General features: G+C 36.6%; 1 protein-coding gene across 11 annotated transcripts in view; it reads left to right on the top strand.

Moving 5' to 3' along the window:
• Nucleotides 1-20,062, top strand: part of TBL1XR1 (TBL1X/Y related 1) — a 208,638-nt gene that overhangs the window by 119,343 nt on the left and 69,233 nt on the right. For 9 of the 11 annotated variants that reach the window (XM_053572381.1, XM_053572378.1, XM_053572369.1 and 6 more), the window contains one exon: nt 3,389-3,455. The exons of the other annotated variants lie outside the window; for them this stretch is intronic. The gene's annotated coding sequence lies outside the window, so the exon portion shown is untranslated. The remainder of the gene's footprint in view (nt 1-3,388; nt 3,456-20,062) is intronic. 11 annotated transcript variants of the gene reach the window in all.

Genomic DNA, 20,062 nt, shown 5'->3' with positions numbered 1-20,062 from the left:
TGAGAGCAGAGGATGTTGAATAAGTGGAAATAGAAAAGCAGGTCTGTAGGAAACACTTGCTCTTGTATTTCAGACAATTAGAGTTATTTTAGAATAAACAGTTTTAATATGTAGGATACAGGAGAAATAACACTCTCTTGTGCTTGAAGGTGATATTTTTGTGTTACAGAATTACAACGTTATGATTTTGTAACAGAAAATAGGTATAGATGACCAGATCGTAGAAGGGGCATTATTTGTGCCATTATGTGTAATGTGCATTGTTTGCATATAATTCTGTAACTTAGCAGTGTCGTACTCAAGACAAAAAGTGTTACTTCTGCCAGACCCTGTGTATTGTCAGAGTATGTTAAATGCACCTTAAAGTTTTGTGACTTCCGTGTAAAGTATGTAACTGCTTCTTTTAAAATTGAATTTTTTTAAAATTATGTGGTATCCTTTCTAAATCTACTATGCATTGGCCAGGATTTAGGTAAATGAAATGAACTAGGAAACTAAGATAGAAACCAAAATATGGCTCTGCATGTGTTTCTAGATTTCCTTAGTTTTTCAGATTAAATTGTAATGTGCAAATGTGCATACATGTTGGCATACCGTTTTTCACAGATTTACTTCTCCTTCAAATCACGTATTGCTTAACCATTTAGTTACTTACTACATCACTGTTGTCTTTCACCTTATAGGACTGTAGCCTAATCGAAAAAATTAATGAATACAAAGGTAAGGAAAAGATGATTAGTGAAAACTGAGATTAGCTACATCTTGAGGGTAATCAGAGTAAGACTCATTGAGCACAGAAAAGTAAGAAGGAACCAAGGAGAGGAGAAAAACTGGAATGATTTCATTTAGCGTTCTCCAAAGGCAGATGTGTGTGAGTTGTGCGTGTACACACAGGGTATTTTGCCCTATTAGTCTATTTTTTGTTCATTTTAGATTAAAAATTAAGTATTTGTAGTATTTAATACACGGGTTCAGATTTGTACCCTCACTTGGTTCTGATGTTCAGAGGGGCGTGTGGGATGTGATGCTGTTTGGGGGAAGAGCACAGTGGCACGTCCTCGTTTAATCTTCTCACTTTCTAGAATCGCCACTCATTTCTGCTTTTACATTTACCTGTTTTCGTCTGTGTTCTGCTTTGCTAACAGAGTGGTTTTCAACCTTTTCATCTCATGGCACACTTGAACCGAAAGTAACTTTGTAGAATACTTAAATTATGTTGATTAAAAAAAATAAATAAATAAAAAGAGTAAAGGAAAGAATATACTTTCTGTACTTTGAATTTCTTTCAAAAATAATTAATCTTGAAAAATGTTTGCAGCAGACCAGTTGAAAATCACTGCTCTAACAGTATACTGCATACAGGGTAATCTATTAAAAAAAAAAATTATTTCTTAGGATCTGGAGGCTGGGAAGTCTAAGGTCAAGGGCCACATTTGGTGAGAGCCTTCTTACTGTGTCTTAACATGATGGAGGGTACCACCTGGGGAGAGGACCAGAGCCGGCCAGCTTAGCTCTTTATCTCCTTAGAAAGCTCCCAGGCCTATCATGGAGGCCACACCCTGGTGACCTTACCTAATTTTAATTATCTCCCAAAGGCTTCACCTCCAAATATCATCAATATATGAATTTGTATTAAATTTATAGCATGTGAAATTTGGGAACATATTTAAACCATATCACTTGTTTACTTGGGTTTGATTATGTAGATTTATGAATTTTATTACCTAATTTTAATCAAAACTTACAAAAACAGTCCAATGACTAATGGATTCTTGCAAAGAAACTGCTTATGGAAACAAGAATGAGAAACAAGAAAATGGCAGAGCTGGTACTTAATCAACTAGAATGAACTCTTCACCTGCCATAACTAATAATTTTTAGATGTCTGAAAAAAGTTAGATTATCAACGTGTCTGAAATATAGACACACATATATTATTATATGAAATATAGACACACAAAAATATTGTAGCATTGTAAACAGTTGTCTTTTACTTGTTTTGTTTTACAATATACATCATTTTGTAGCGGATGTTAATTATAAGTAGAATGCATATATGCCAGAATTTTCTCTGATAAAGGTACTTAGTTGATTTTTGGGTAATAAGCAGCACTATATAACTTTAGCTCAAAAATTTATGAAAATTCTACATTAAAATAATTGATGCTTGTAACAAATAATTCTGAGGTGAACAGAACCTAGTGATATATGGTTTTTGTTTGGATTGAGTCATGATGTCTAAGAACATTCCCCTAGTTGGTGATAGGAGGGACCTACCAAATATCTCACAAATGTCTCATGGCAAAAATCCTTATGGCTCATTCCTGTGGCATGTTGGAAGCACCAGAAGTTGGGTGGGACATCTTAAGTTGGTGTAACCATTTATATAATTTCAATAAGTGTGGTATATTAAATATTATTTTAATTTCTAAACCTCTTACGACGTAAGTATTTGGCAGTTATATACAGTGGAACCTTGTAAGTTGGCCACTCGGGACTGTAACCAGCTGGTCAGCATACGGAGATGGTCACCATCAGGAACTAGGCCTGCCGCACTGCTATGGTGCATGTCAGGTCTGTGAATCTGAGGCCAGAGGAGGGAGCTGGTCAGCTACGGAAGGCCAAGTGTAGTAGCACTGTGGTTATTTAGTATGGCCGTGGGGCCAGGAATCAAGGCAAATAAGTATTCCAGTCAACTAAAGATTAAGCCAAAGGGAGGAAATTTCTGCATTTACTCTGAGGGTATTTGCTTAGTTAATCTTTTTAGTGTTTTGTAGTAAATGCTCTTTTCTCTGGCATCACATACCCTTACCACTTCTCCCAAAAGCTGTTCTCTACTCTAGCACGTGCAGAACCTGCACCGGCCAGCGTTCTCCCTCAGTCTTCCCAGCTTTCACATTTACACAAGCAGTTCCTGAAATGTCTTGTGGTGTGATTTATTGGTTGAGAAAATTTGGCAAATGCCATAAAATATAAGCAAAGACACTTTGGTTTAACAAATTTTGATTTAATTGTTCAAAACCAATGTGTTTGTCTTTATTATCTAACAGAAGAGACAGAATGCAAGTTCTCACCATTCCTTGTGACGTATGATCACTGATCTTGAACATACTGTGTTGGCCTCTCACTCAGCAGTATTCTGTTCAGGAGTTGACTGGAGTGGTGTTGAAGCACCCTGTGTGGCATTCATTTCTTTGAGTCTAATTGTGTTCACAGTGTTGAGACGTTCTTAGGACCGTTTTGAAGACCTGACACATACAAAGCACTCAGAAGTTGCTGCTGTTGTTTAAAGATACCATTTGCTTGGGGGAGAAAATTTGGTATGGAAAAATCTTTTAAATGAGTTTGTTTTAGGGCACATTGAATACTTTACTTTCCTTTTTCTCAGCATCAGCAACTTGTAACTGGCGGTACGGACACTCAGTCGCACCTCCCACGTCAATGCACTGCCAATGGTAAGACCCCCACCTCCCGATGTCAGCCTGTTTTGATTGCACTGTTTGTTACTCTATTGCTTTTAGAATCTTTTAAGATTTTTGAAAGAGTCTCTCTCACAATTTGACAAAATACATGTGTTCCCAGCCAAAGTAAATGTTTCAAAAACCATATGTGATTTAAAATACCAAATAATTTTTGAATGTTTAGTAAAAATCTTACTTTGAAGATTTTTTTCTGTAGTTTTTCAAACCTCTTCACTGTAGTCATCAGAAGGAAAATTACCATAATTATGAACTTGTGTTTTGTCAAATGAACTATATTCTGTGAATAGAATTTTCTTATTAAGAAAACAGTGACAGCGGTAGTAAAATAGATGGTTTTGTATATTGTATTTATCCTAATATTTTTAGTTAATGGGCAGTTAAATGGCTAAAATTCTACCTGTTTTCACTTAATGAATATAATTTTAAGGAGAGCCATTCTTATAAGGAGATTTTTAAAGAGACTTTCTTTGTGTAATATGATTGTTAACCATGTGATGCAGCAGAAAGACTACTGGACTCTAGGAGTTGGAGTTGGCTTTATTTCCTGAATGTGCTAGGAATCTTGGATGACTTTTGGCAATTACTCCTGTAAAAACTTGGTAGTGGAATTCAACTAAATTTCAAAGGTTTATTCTAGCCATAGACTAAGTGATCTCATAACTGTTAACTAGAATTCAGAATGATTCTCTCATACAAGAATTAATTTGTTACCTTAATTGTATTGTGTATTTTGGGGATCAATAAGCAGAAGAACTTTTTTTACATTTTTAGAATTAATTACTTAGTAATATGTTCTATTTAAAAATATTTTCTATAGTATATTACCAAAAGTTTTAATTATTTTTACTTAATCAAATTTTAGTTTTCTATGTTATATCAGGGAACTGTAGAAACCGATTAAGATTTGTAGAATTTGGTGGGAAATGACAGATATATCAGTCTGAAATAAAAACTATTGAAAGTTAATAAGAACCAGAATAGGGTGGCGCCTGTGGCTCAATGAGTAGGGCGCCAGCCCCATATACCGAGGGGAGCGGGTTCAAACCCAGCCTCGGCCGAACTGCAACCAAAAAATAGCCGGGCGTTGTGGCGGGCGCCTGTAGTCCCAGCTGCTCGGGAGGCTGAGGCAGGAGAATCGCGTAAGCCCAAGAGTTGGAGGTTGCTGTGAGTCCTGTGTACATCATGGCACTCTACCAAGGGTGGTAAAGTGAGACTCTGTCTCTACAAAGAAAAAAAAAAAAAGAACCAGAATAAATGGGTAAGACATTTTTAAAACTATTTCTCAGGAAATGATTCATATTAAAGATGGACTTCTTGATAAGAGGAGAATTTCTGTCTAATCTTCTGTATTCTTACTGAGGGAAAAATTGACCTCTTCCTTTCTTTCCCACCTCCCCTTCTCTCTCTGCTTCTTCCTCACCCTCCTTCCCTTCCCATCCTCTTCCCCTCTTTTCTCACCTTCTCCTCTCTCCCTTTCTCTGTCTCCTCCTCTCTCTCTCTCTCTTTCTCCCCCCACCCCCCCAGTTGGGAGAGGGTAATGAAGAAAATAATAATTTCCTCCTGCAGCCTTACCTAGCACAGACGATGACATGGCTTTGCATTAATTTAATCACCTGGCCAGGTTCTTTAGGTTGCTTGGGGACCTCATTAGCCATCATTAAGTCTGCCATTTCCCCGGGAGCACTATCGAGTTTCTCAGGTGAGAAGCAGCTCCATGGTAGATCAGCTTTGGCATTTGGAGTATCTGCTCTGGGCTTTTTGTGTAAAGTTCACGTTTGAAACCTGTTAGTTTTTTTGATTGTTGGAGCCTTGTTCGTGGCACATGTCCCTGATAATAAGTCCCTTGGGCCTGTTGAGTCTCTGAGATGCAGATGCCGGGCACCCAACCCTTTCTAAGTTCCAATCCTCAAGTGTATTTGTACTGTGCCACTCAAGTAGATGGTGCTTTGTTTTGTTCTTATAACAACTCTTTCTGTTTTAAATTAGATCACTCCAAATACATTGGCCAAATTTGTTGACTTCCTTAAAATCGTTTTTAGGTCATCACCACAGAAATGTAAAGAGTGTGTGGGTGTTATTACCAACAGGTTGTGTAATTTTGATCTTTTATTATGAAAAAAAAATTGAAGCATATACTAAATTATATTGAACAGCTTAGTGAACTCTCAACCAGCTGCAATAGTCACCAGTCTTATCCCTAACCACCTTGTTCCCATGTTATCTCCCGCCCCAAATTATTTTGAAGTCAGTTATTCACATCATACAGTTTGACTCATAATAGTTAAAGCATTTATCAGAGAGTTAGAGTATTAAAAGCTGTAGCTATAACACTATCTTCATATGTAAAAAATTGATACTTTATTTGAAAGGAAAATTTGTTTTTGTTTTGTTTTGTGATGGAGTCTTACTGTATTGGCTTGGCTAGAGTGCCTTGGTGTCAGTGTAGCTCACAGCAGCCTCAAACTCCTTGGGCTCAAGTGATCCTCTTGCCTCAGTCTCCCATCTGGGACTTCAGGTGCCTGCTACAATGCCCGGCTTGTTTTTCTGTTTTTAATAGAGATGGAGTCACTTTTCTTCAGGCTGGTCTTGAACTCCTGAGCTCAAGGGATCCTCCTTCCTTGGCTTCCCAGAGGGCTGGAATTCTAGGCATGAGTCACCTGGCCCAGCCAGAAAAGAAACTTAAATATACTCAAAAGTTTATGGGAAAAATCATACAACACAAGTTAACCACCTTAATTATTTTCAAGTGCATACTTCAGCAGTGTTAAGTGTATTCACATTGTTGTGTAATAGATCTCTAGAATTTTTTTTAATTTTCAAAATCAAAATTTTATGCCTATAAAATACTTTTCTGTTTCTTCCTGGCAACAACTGTTACTTTTTATTTCTATGAGTTTGACTACTTTAGCTATCTCTTATGAGTGATAACATGTAATATTTGTTTTTCCTGTGGTTGGCTGCTTTGATTTAACATAATGTACTGAAGGTTCAAACATGTTGTAGTCTGTGACATTATTTTCTTCTTTTTAAAAGCTGAATGGTGGTCACATGTGGTTGTTCACACCTGTAATTGTAGCACTTTGGGAGGTTGAGGTTGGAGGATCACTTGAGGCAAGGAGTTTGAGACCAGCCTGAGCAAAAGCAAGGAACCTCCCCCCCGTCGTCCCCCCCTCCCACACACACACTGTCTGTACACATGCTCACATACACACACACATACAAGAGAGAGATTGAGAAATTAGCCAGGTGTGGCAGTGTGAGCCTATAGTCCCATCTACTTGGGAGGCTGAGGCAGGAGGATCGTTTGCTTGAGTCCAAGAGTTAGTTTGAGGTTGCAGTGAGCTGAGCTGTGACGACACCAGAGCACTCTTGCTCAGTGGACAGAGTGAAACCCTGTCTTTTTTTCTTTTCCTTTCTTTTCTTTTTTTTTTTTTTTTTGCAGTTTTTGGCAGGGGCTGGGTTTGAACCTGCTACCTCCAGCATATGGAGCCCATGCTCTACTCCTTTGAGCCACAAGCTCCACCCAGAAACCCTGTCTTTTTTTAAGGGGGAAAAAAAAAGGCCAAATAAGATTTTATTGTATGCTTATCACACATGTTCTTCATTCCTTCATCTGTTAATGGACATTGGGTTGCTTCTACCTTTTGGCTATTGTCACTAGAACTGCTCTGTGAACACGAGTGCACAAATATCTATTTCTTCAAGATCCTGATTACAATTTTTGTGGGCTTCCAGAGGTGTGAGGTTGCTGGATCATATGGTAATTCTAGTTTTATTTTTTAAAGAACTCTCTACTGTTTTCTGTAGCAGCTGCACCATTTTACAGTCTCACTGACAGTGCACTAATGGTCCAATTTCTCCACATCCTGGGCGATATTGTTAAAATTCCATTTGTTTGATAGTGGCCATCCTGGTGGGTGTGTGGTGTTGATGATTCATGAATATTGCTAAGTTTGCACTTAGTTCTGAGTTTTCCTGAGCTGCTTGTAAGGATGTCTTCACAGAATCAGAACACAATCCACGCATTACATTTGGTCTCTATGCACGGCTTATGCTTTGCCTATTTCTAGAAAGTTTCCTACATTTTGTATTTTATTAATTGCATTCCAGTACTTTAATGTCTTGTCTTTTCCTTGTGTTTTCTGTGAATTGGTAGTTAGATCTAAAATTTAATCTAGGCCTAGTGTGATGCCTGACGCCTGTGTTCCTAGCACCCTGGATAGCCAAGGTGGGTGGGATTGCCAGAGATCACAGGTTCAAGACCAACCTGAGCCAAAGCGAGACCTTGTCTCTAAAAAATAGCTGGGCGTTGTGGCAGGCGCCTGTAGTTCTAGCTACTCGAGAGGGTGAGGCAAGAAAATCACTTGAGCCCAAGAGATTGAGGTTGCTGTGAGCTGTGACGCCCCAGTACTCTACTCAGGGCACAGAGTGAGACTGTTTCAAAGGATTTAATCTAATTCAGGTTTTTCCCCATTACTTTGGGAGCTTGGGGTGGTGGAATGTCTTATATGTGGTGCTAAAGTGAAGGTTGAGTATCTCAAAATCAGACAATGCTCAGAATCCAAAAAGCTCCAAAATCTGATTTTGAGTACTGACATGGCATTTAAAGAAAATGCTCATTGTAGCATTTCAGATTTCATACTTTTGGATTTGGATGTTGAACCAGTATACTGCAAATATTTCAAAATCTGGAAAAAAAAAATCTCAAATCCTAAACACTTCTGATCCTAAGCATTTTGAATAAAGGATATTTCCATGAAGAGGCAGTGTTTGTGTCTGTTTGTAACATAGTAGGTGACCATTGATTATCTTGGCTGGATTCAGTGAGAGGATATACAAAATGTTGATGTCCTAATTATATCAAGCTTTTAGATACTGTAATATTTCTATGACTTCCTTGTTGGATATTTGGTTATTCTTTGATAGCAGTTTGTACAAGGAAGACAAGCTGAATGCTTGATTCTTTTATTTGCTAGTTTTTGAAGTGCTTTTGAGTTGTTTCACAGAGTCCTGAAAAGGTAAACAGTGATAATTTTTGTTTCTAAAGAGTTATTGTGCGCTTGTGAATTTAAGCCTTCAATATGCTTCATTACATTTAAGTTTTTATTCTTACTGATGTCGAATTGTCTTGGCTAAAAGAGCCTTTTTGACCTTGGAGTCTTTTTGACATGACTCCAGTTTTCTCTGATATAACAAGATGTTCTTAAGCTTATCTTGTACATGTCCTTCCTTGGTCCTCAAATCAGTTACTCCTCTGAGAAGTCCTGATTCCTTTTAGTGAAAAGCAACACTTGTGTATTTATATCATGTGTAATATTATATATAGTCTTTATTATGTAAACATAATAGAAAGTGCATTTAAATATAAAAATGAATAGAAATGAAATATAAAAAATATAAATCTGTAGATAATATTAAAATCATACATAATATATTTTAATTTTATAACTATCTTTTAACCAGTACCACCAGTTTATTATTGCTAACTATTTTGTTTTTTTATTTATTTATTTTTTATTTTACTGAGACAGTCTCACTTTGTCCCTCTGGGTAGAGTGCTGTGGTGTCATGTTCACAGTAGCCTCAAACTCTTGGGCTCAAGTAATTCTCTTGCCTAAGCCTCCCAAGTAGCTAGGACTACCCGCCACAATGCCCTGCTATTTTTAGAGATGGGGTCTGGCTCTTGCTTCAGGCTGATCTCGAACTCAGCTCAGGTGATCTGCCTGCCTTTGGCCTCCTAGAGATTATAGGTATGAGTCACCACACCCAGCCTATTCTGCTTTTTTTTTTTGATAGAAAAATTCTTTAATCAAAACAAGTTTACACATTGACACTTACGGTTTAACTAGAATAAATCTGTCCAAGTTAAAACTGTATTAAGGACCAAACAGATAGCGACTGGTGTATATATATGGGAGTTCTCTGAAAACAGTAGGTCCTAGTACCATTGTAAGATCTCTCAAAAGCAAAAATCCAAATATTGAAAGAATTCAAATTTTTAATCTGTAGGTGAAAACAATTATCCTAGAGGTCAAAGCACACAGTGTTACATACAAAGTGTGTATTTTGCTTCAAAAAAATTTTTTTTTTTGGCCATATCCACTGGGATTGACAGCTAAAATTTTCTTTTTTTAAGTTTAAAACAAAATTTAAAAAAAATAGATGAGGTCTTGCTTTGTTGCCTGGTGTGGAAATGCATTCATAGCCTTGGACCCCGGGGCTCAGGCAGTCCTCCTGCTTCTGCCTCACGAAGCACTAGGATTATAGGTGTGAACCCCCGCACCCAGTTATTTTTAAGATTTTATTTTGTAGAGACAGGATCTTACTGTCTACCCAGGCTCGTCTCCAATTCTGGGGCTCAAGTGATTCCCCCTCTTCCCTGCCCTGCAAACTCTTGGCCTTCCATGGATGGCATTCATTATAGGTACTATGTTTTTAAAGTAAAATTCCCTGTGTGATTCACCCGTTCCCCCCCCCCCACTTTTGTGACTTGATATATGATTGTTTCTACGTTTTTAATTTTATTTTTAGTATTTAGGATTTAAAACTTTTAATTTGTTTTATAATTACAGAAGACTTTTATATCACTTTAAAGTGAGATATATTTTTACTTTCTTCCCTTTTAGGTAACTAAAATTAAAAAAAAATTAAAACTTTTTAGTTTGTCATGTGTTATTTAAAAATGCAAGCAAATATGTACATATACTTAATATTCTGGAGATCACTTTATAGGTTCATATAGAGGTAGCCCACACTTTTTTAAAATACCTGCATCATATTCCTTTAGTAAGGATACCAGAGCTGTTTTAGGAATGGGAGTTTTAGGTAAGATCATTAAATGAGCATATAATTTTGAGTCAGTTTGACAAACTTCCTTCTGTAAGGCCTCATGCCATTTTATGTTCCTTCCAGCAGTGTGTGAAATTGTCTGTTTTCCCAGTCACCTTTGTAGTGAGGAATTTATATTTATTTATCTTCTATCTTAATTGGATAACTGAGAAATAATATCTCAGTATAGTTTTTGCATCTTTTCACATCTTTTTCATGTCTTTTTCTTTCTTTCACAAAGATTCTTATTTTCAAGAAAAGTCTACCAGCTTTGCTGGTTGGTCCCTTAGCCCTGAGCCCTTCTGCTTGCTCTGACTCTGTAGTCATCTCATAGCAAGTACAAGTTAATTTGGATCAATACGATCTTCCTCCTAAGAATTGAACTATACTTAACAGTAGGCTTAGGTTTGATTCCTATGGAATCAGACCCTGGATTGTAACCATTTTATTTGAAAGGTGAATCTAGAAAGTTCCTGTGGCCAAGTGGGGATGAGAAAAAAAGGAAAAGATAAGGAGGCCAATATAGGGTGCTAGGAAGACTGGGCATTTGGGCTCAGATCATATGGTGACCTATGGGGGGCAATATAGAACGTGCTTCTGAGTTGTTCCCTGAAAGTGATAAGCAAGCTGGGTTAATTTGTCTGCCAGCCTTCATTCCTCACTAGTGGAATTATGCTTTGGGGAGGGCTGGGTGTCAGCTGCTAGCTCTCTCCTCCCTGACCTGACCTGTGGTCAGAGCAGGCTCCAGGGTGCTTTTCAGTAAGATGCAGGCCAGCTGCTGAGGAAAGATGAGTGATTGAGGGACCTGGACTGAGCGCTGCCAGCCTCAATTGCATCAGTGAGCGTTCCGTCTGCTAGCAGTTGCATTTCTCAGGGTAAATAGTAAATCTCCTCTTTGATCCATAAACTGTTGTATTTTGGTAGTACCTTTTCTGCCACAACTTTATTATCCTAAAATAACTAAAAGTAAATGATGACTTATCAGACCGAGGGTAAACCCCTAAAGAGTTGTGACTCTACCAACAGGTAGCTGCCAGGAGCAAAGTGCATACTGAGGAGCCTGGGATCTGTTTGTTCCTTTTTACTGTCTACTTCTTAAGCACAACATCTATAAATTAATGTGTTCTGTTCTCTATAGGAAAAGTTCATTGTCATTATTTCTCATTTTTTATCTTTCACTACTCTATGCTTTTGAAGTTTTATTAAATACAAAGAGTGAATGACATTGCCACATAGATGGCATTGTGTGAAATTTTCATTTTCTTTTGCTGGAGAATTTGTCTTTGGAGAACTGATTTTCAAATCTCTAATTTTTTCCCCTTAAAACAAATGAAAAAAGATCATATACAAATGAGAATTATATTTAACTGATCACTTGTGCCTTTGCTATTAGATGACTATTACTGATCTCAGGCTAAAATGACTGAGTCTATGTGAAGTGTAATTTGTGAGATTGTGGTATCACTTGAAAGGCAAAGAAAGTTTGGATTTAATCCTTATACAGGTTGAGTAGCCCTTAACTGAAGTGCTTAGAACTAGAAGTGTTTCAGATTTTGGATTTTGGATTTTTTCAGATATTGAAATATTCACATAATGAGATAGATATCTTGGGGTTGGGATCTGGGTCGAAACACAGAATTCATTTATATTTTATATACTGGGTAACCATAAAGTCCACATGCAACTTTAAATTACATACTACTTAAAATTGCATACAAATTTTACGACCACTTGTATATAGTTTGTAGGTCATTTCATTCAACATTTTAACAATTTTGTGCATGAATCAAAAGTTTAGGGTGTGTTTTGACTGTTACCCATCACAGGAGGTCAGATATAAAGTTTTCTATGTGTGGCATTATGTCAGTGCTCAAAGATTTGGTTTTGGAGTTTCTGATTAGAGATACTAAGCCTGTATTACCATTATTAAATGTAATAATCGAACTTGGTATGGTAAGTTCTTGTTGGTACTTAAGAACTTATATTTGTTGTGCTTCACATAATTTTGGTGTGTGTTCTACAAGTTCTTAGCATATTTAGCCAAGAAAAAAATCGAGCTCTGGTTATCTAGGGAACTCAGAGTATGTGGGAACAAGAGCTACACCCACAACATGGCATCTGGGTTTAAATGTTGAAAAGGTGTGCTTGGATGTTATCTGGCTTATTTTTAATTCTTTCTAGCTTCTCAAACTATTCACACTATATTAAATTTCTTCATATTAGATTCATGGTCTCATCTTAATATAGTCATAAAATGTTAACTAAGGCCATTGCTTATTTCATGGGTGTATTGAAGCCATTTGGAAGCTCTTTAATTTTTTCCCCCATTCTTTCTTCCTTTCATCTGTCCATCTTTCCAATATTACATGCTTTTTTGTTACTTAATTTTTAATTTTTCTTGGGATAAATTAACATATTAAAGTTAGTGGGCACAAGACAGGAATTTCTAGTTTTATATAAATTGCTTATTTGCTTTTTTAAATTCTGTCCTTTTTCTTAAGCTAGTTAATTTCAGTTATATCTTTTGGTTTTACCACTGTTGCCTAGGCACAGAGATCCTTCACTATGCCTGTTTTTTTTCCTTTCCTCTAGGGAGAGGGTGTGATTCCAAATATTGATCCATTTCCTTCACATTGTCAAATTTCTGGGCATAAAGTTTCTGGTAGTATTCAGAGATGATCTCTTGTATCTCTGTGGCATCCGTTATTATTTCCCCTTTGTCATTTCTGATTGAGGTTACTAGAGATTTACGTTTTTATTTCTAGTTAGTCTAGCCAAAGGTATGTCTATTTCATTGATTTTTGCAAAAAATCAACTCCTTGTTTCATTAATTTTCTGAATGATTGTTTTGTTTTCAATTTCATTGATCTCTGATTTAATTTTGGATATTTCTTTTCTTCTGTTGGGTTTGGGCTTACACTGTTCTTCTTTTTCCAATTCCATCAGATGGCTTGTGCGTTTGTTGATGTGCTCTCTTTCTGTTTTACGAATGTAGCATTCTAAAGAGATAAATTTTCCTTTCAGAACTGCTTTTGCTGTATCCCATAGATTTTGGTAACTTCTGTCTTCATTGTTGCTATACTCAAGGAAGTTAATGATTTCCTCTTTTATTTTTTCCCCACACCCAACTGTCATTCAGCATAGGGTTGTTTAACTTCCATACCTTTGTGTGAGGTTGAGCATTTTTGTTGGAGTTGAGTTCCACTTTTAGTGCCTTGTGGTCTGAGAAGATGCAAGGTACAATTTCAATTCTTTTGATTCTGTTGAGGTTTGTTTTGTGTCCTAGGATATGATCAATTTTGGAAAATGTTCCATGGGGTGATGAGAAGAATGTATATTCTTTATCTTTGTGATGGAATGTTCTATATGCGTCTATCAAGCACGGTTGTTTTAGCGTCTCATTTAAATCTCTGACATCTTTGTTTAATTTCTGTTCAGAGGATCTGTCCCGCTCTGAGAGTGGGTTGTTGAAGTCCCCTGTTACAGGATATCATACTGCTCAAACTAAGCAAGGTCTGTTTCAAGAATCTGGGAGCATTTAAATTGGGTGCATAAATATTTAGAATTGAAATGTCTTTTTGTTGTATTTTTCCCTTGATCAGTATGAAGTGACCATCATTGTCTTTTTTGACTTTAGTTGCTTTCAATCCACATGTATCTGAAAATAAGATTGCAACTCCTCTTTTCTTCTGAATTCTGTTTGCCCGAAAATTTGACTTCCAACCTTTAACTCTGAGTTTTAATTTGTCTTTGACGGGAGGTGTGTTTTCCTGCAGACAGCAAATAGATGGCTTATGTTTTTTAATCCAATCAGCCAATCTATGCCTCTTCAAGCCATTGACATTTATTGAGAATAATTGAAGCCATTGACATTTATTGAGATAATTGATAAGCATGGTAGCGTTCTATTCATCTTATTTTATGAAAGTCCATTGCTTAGTTTTGTCTTTTGCATTATTGTGGAAACTGGGCTCTGTCCTTTAATTTCTGGGTGTTTACTTTGCTGAAGGTCCATTGTGATGGTCAGTGTGTAGAACAGATTGAAATATTTCCTGTAAAGCTGGTCTTGTGGCATATTTCCTCAGTGTTTGCGTATCAGTAAAATATTTGATTTCTCTGTCAATTTTAAAGCTTAGCTTAGCAGGATATAGAATTCTAGGCTGGAAGTTGTTCTGTTCAAGTAGATTAAAGACAGATGACCATTGTCTTCTAGCTTGAAAAGTTTCATTAGAGAAGTCTGCGGTCACCCTGATGGATTTGCCCTTGTAGGTCAGTTGGCGCTTACTCCTGGCAGCTTGCAAAATCTTTACTTTTGTCTTGACTTTGGATAGATTCATCACAATGTGCCTTGGAGAAGCTCTATTTGAATTGAGGCGACCAGGGGACTGATACCTCTCCAAAAGGAGTATTTCAGAATCTTTGGGGATATTTGGGAAATTTTCATTTATAATATTCTCTAGAATGGCTTCCATTCCTCTGGGGCATTCTTCTTCCTCTTTTGGGATACCTATAACTCGTATGTTTGAACACTTCATAGAGTCCCATAATTCTGTCAGTGAGTGTTCTGTTTTTTTTCTCCTTTTCTATGATTTCCTATCTGCTGTAATGAAAGCACTGAGGAGCCTGCGTGATGCTAATACCTGGGGAGATGGAGTGATCTTCTGAAGGTCACTGAGATTAGATCTTGGACTATATTACAAAGCCAAGTAAATTTTCATTACTTATTATCACTTAGAGAAGTGACACTGTTATCAGAGGCATCCGTTTTAGTTACTAAGACTTGAGCTGACTTTCTTCAGAGGTGAGTCAGGAGTTCTTTCACCACACCTCCAAAGGCCATAATACAATAAGTATGACAGCATCTTCAGAAGAGGATTTTAGATTTGTTTCTTACTGTTGAGAGCTTGAGATTTTGTTATTTCAAGAACATTTTCTTTTATTAAAACTGAGAATTTTATTCTTACTATGTGTGTTATATCACTCAGGAAAATCAGTCATTTGGTGTTTGCTCTCCTTTTTTCTACACTTTACATCAGTGGTTCTCAACCTTCCTAATGCCACGATGTATTTTCATTGTTACAAAGGGGTCTCAACCCACAGGTTGAGAACTACTGCTTTATATTGTCTAATTATTTTTCAATAGTTTCCTTTTTTTTCTTTATTAAATCATGATTGTGTACATTAATGCATTTATGGAGAACAACATGCTGAATTGATAAGCATTGATGGAATGCTTACATCAAACCGATTAGCACCTCACTTGCTTATTTGTTGTGGTAAGACATTTATTCTTAATAGTTTTGAAATGTATCATTGTATTATGCACCTTAGTTGAGGTCTGACTAAGTACCCTCCCCCCGCCCAACCTCCTCTCTTCCCTCCCCTCCCCTCCCCTCTTCCTCCTCTGCCCTCTTTCTTTCTGGACTATAGTTAAGTTTGTCCATTCGTATGAATGCGTACATGATTGTATGTTGGTTTCATAGTAATATTGAGTATGTTGGATACTTTTTCTTCCATTCTTGAGATACTTTACTAAGAAGAATATGTTCCAGCTCCATCCAGGTAAACATAAAAGATGGAGAGTTTCCATCTTTGTTATGGCTGCATAGTATTCCATGTTACATTATACATACACCACAATTTGTTAATGCATTCATTTTCTGCCTCTGAGAACTGTCTTTCCTGTCAATTCAAGTGTATCTTGTATCATCTCAGGGCTGGCATTTGCCACTATCTTTCCCTTTGAAAATTGGTCAGAGTTTCCTGGTTCTTTTTGTATGTTGAATAATTTGGGGTGATATCCTACCTGGAAAGTATTGAATTTTTTTTTTTAATTGAAGCAAGATATCAACATGGTTAGGCTCAGACTGCAAGTTCTGTCTCCCCTGTGGGCATGTTCCAATTTCAGCTCAGTTCTCCCAGTCCTTGCTGTGCTGCTTGGGGTCTGCTCCTTAGATATTCCTGCAGGATTTAGTGTGGGACCTGAAAAGTGGCCTGCACACTGGGTTCTCAGGACCCTTGCAGGGCTGCTCTTGGTGTGTTCCGGCTGTGCATCTTGGAATGGAGCTCAGACTTGTGTTGATTCATAAGCAGAATTAAAGCATGCCCTTCATCAGGTCTCTCCTGTTCTGTAGCATTCATCAAAATTGATACTGTTTCTTTAAATTGGAGAATAGCTTAAAGCCTTTATCTGTGACATTTTTCTGCCTGTGCACTGAGCTCTAAACTGCTTAATAAGATACAGCGAAGAGAGAAATCAAAAGCGAGAGGACAAAACAAACTCACAATAATTTGATTATTTCAAAGTGATACAGCAAAGACTAAGAAAGGTCATTTATAATACATAAATTTGGAAGGGATGGATACGTAATTACAGTATGCTTAAATCCAAATATGAACAAGGGGAGGTAGAACCCGTGGGGCTGCTTATTTCAAATAAGTTTTAATAAGTGCTATTAGGGGAAATGATTAGATTCTTTTCATTCTTTTAATTGATCAGTTGTCATATGAAGTATGGCTCAGGACACTTTTTTTTTTAGTGTGTTTTTTTCAAAAAAGTTAACACCGTCACAACCTAGTGTACACAAAAAAAGGAAACATACACTCTTAAAAGGTAATGTTGTATGATTTTTTTGTGCTGGAATTGCTAGCCAGATTGAAATGATAACTTCATTTCCAAAAAAATCTGCATTTTAGGATTACGATAACAGTATATTAACAGATTGTTGAGTTAAAAATCACTGTTCCAGGATTTTGTGGAATTTTTTAAAAATACAGAATATAATATCCAATGTTATGTACAACCATTATAAATACCAATTCATTTTTTATCCTTTGTTAATATATTGTTAGGAAAGTTATTTTGATAGCCTGTATTTTTAGATAGATATAAATTGTGTGTGAGAGAGGATGAGAGAAAAATAAAATACTGATATTAAAATATAATTTTTAATTACAAAGTATGACATTTTTAATTATTAATTTTATTATCTCAGTTTCTCTCTACTGGCCTTTTCTCTTCTAATCCTGAAGTATACTTCCAACAAAACTAAGCAGTTAAATTTTCTAATGTAGGGCGGCGCCTGTGGCTCAGTGAGTAGGGCGCCGGCCCCATATACCGAGGGTGGCGGGTTTAAACCCAGCCCCGGCCAAACTGCAACAAAAAAATAGCCGGGCGTTGTGGTAGGCGCCTGTAGTCCCAGCTGCTTGGGAGGCTGAGGCAAGAGAATCACGTTAAGTCCAAGAGCTGGAGGTTGCTGTGGGCCATGTGATGCCACGACACTCTACCAAGGGCAGTAAAGTGAGACTCTGTCTCTACCAAAAAAAAAAAAAAATTTCTAATGTAATTTACATGAAATTACTTGATGTTATAAAGGCTTCATATTTCTCTGGATTTCTTTTTGGTCTTATGCCTTTTTAGTGCTTCAAATGTATTACAGTAATTAAAAAAACCCCACCATTTCTAGAATTGTACCTTTCTCACAGCAAACGTGCTGTTGTGTTTTGCCCAGCTCTAGCCACTTACATTCTAAGAATTCTGTGTTACTGATATCTAAATGAGGTATTTGCGTTGTTGAGACAGTTGTGCTGTATACAAACGTTGGAAGTGGTAGAAAGAAGTACAAATGTGTGTTTACAGATAGAAATTCACTGGGGAATAATCAAGTGGGCTTCACACTCCATACCAACTAGTTATTTAGATATCAAATTTTCCTTATCTTAGTACCACTGCCTTCCTTGAGAATATTTTAATACAAACAGTAATTCAGTCAGCCTTAAATTTTCACGGGAGCTGGTTTACATTTGTATAATCTTGGCTAAAGGCAATCCTAGTATAGTAGCATCATCATTAACAGTTGTATTTTATCATTAAAGACCTTGGTATTTAAGTCTCTCTGAAAAAATGATGGGGGAAGTATGGAAGATGGGGAAAATTGCTGAACATAGCTCAAGATCAGAATAGAGCCCTAATTGTTTAATCTGTATATCTACTTGATTTCTGTTATTTGCCATTAAATATGATGTTATTTGATCTGCTTATTAAGATATAATACCAAATACCATAATACCAAAATTAAAATGGAAAATATATTCAATGTAAGTGAAAGTTTGGTTTCTAAGATTTCTATCTCAGGGAAACATGGATAATCACAGCTTAACACTGGCCAAAAGCAAATTTCATTTCTATCAAGCAGAGTTTATTTTTTGCCGTTGTTTCTGCTGACCAGAGAGAAATTTTATTAGGGATTCTGAGCATCGAGTTAGGTGAATAACTGTATATTGCCAAGGTGACATGTTCAAATTAATAAGTAGTCAAATTGTCTATATGTCAAGTTATTTACTTTATTTTATTTCTTTATTTTTTGAGACAGATATCTCACTTTGTTGCCCTCAGTAGAGTGCTGTGGTGTCATAGCTCACAGCAACCTCAAACTCTTGGGCTTAAGTGATTCTCCTGAGTAGCTGGGACTACAAGTGCCCACCACAATGCCTGGTGATTTTTAGACCGGGTCTTACTCTTGTTCAGGCTGCTCTCCAACCTGTGAGCTCAGGCAGTCCACCTGCCTTGCCTCCCAGAGTGCTAGGATTATAGGCATGAGCCACCGCTCCTGGCCTATATGTAAACTTATATTGTATAATCACTTTAGATAATTTACTTTTAAATAGCCTTTCTCATCGAATGTTTCATTGTATCTTTATATTGTTTAAAGATACTTTGAATAGATTATTGATAGATTTTTTTTTTTTTAAGAATTTTATTATTTTATTTTATTTTATTTTTTGCAGTGTTTGGCCAGGGCTGGGCTTGAACCCGCCACCTCCCGCATATGGGGCCGGCACCCTACTCCTTTGAGCCACAGGCGCCTCCCTATTGATAGATTCTTGATTACAGAGGTATGTTTGTGGTTCTCAGATGATTGGAATTTTAAGCTTGATTACAGAGGTATGTTTGTGGTTCTCAGATGATTGGAATTTTAAGCCTGTCAGGCAAGATAAATAAATACAAAGTAGAACTCAGCTTAAACTAGTAGTTAAATTTGTTAGACATTGGAGGATTAACTAGGACCAGTATATTTATAACTATATTTAGGAAATTGCTGTAAGAAAACCATTTTTTGAGGTTCCAAAGCCTTTCTATTATTTGTTGTTGATAGAAGCTTGATTTCTTTAGTAGAAAAAATAGAAGCACAAAATCATTCTTTTCTTTTTTTTTTTTAATGTTTCTATGTGTCATGGGAAAAACTTCATTATTTTCAATAGCTTTACTGTCAGAGGGAGAAGCCAGTCTCTATTTTGAAAGCTAACCAGAAAAAAAAAAGTAATAATTGTGCATAGGGAAAATACACTTACTAGCACAGAAGGACATCACAAGCATAATTGTTTTATGACATTTTAAAATTAAATAGTTTAATTTACTCTAATCATTTTTCTTGTCATTTTACTCTTTGTTCAGTTATTTAATTGGGAACAGTTACAAGGCACTTTATCACATAATGTAATTACCAGCCCTCGAGGTGTTTTTGTACTATTTTCTAGGTGTACTTGGGCAGTCTTTCTAGCCAAAGGTGAAGAGGACTTTTCAGTTCAAAATTTCATTACTAATTTGTCTTAGATGATAAGGCTAGTATATCCTAAAATTCTTGGCAGTTAAAGTTCACACACGAATTGCTTTTTATAGTTTAAGATTTTTATTTGTGTCTTTTTTATAACCTGAAAATTCTTTTTCATCCCTTTACGTCCTGCTGTTTCCA

This window comes from Nycticebus coucang, chromosome 20 (genome assembly GCF_027406575.1).
Source record: "Nycticebus coucang isolate mNycCou1 chromosome 20, mNycCou1.pri, whole genome shotgun sequence".
Taxonomy (NCBI): domain Eukaryota; kingdom Metazoa; phylum Chordata; class Mammalia; order Primates; family Lorisidae; genus Nycticebus; species Nycticebus coucang.
The sequence above is the reverse complement of the archived record's forward strand: the minus strand, read 5'-3'. Positions and strand labels throughout refer to the sequence as shown.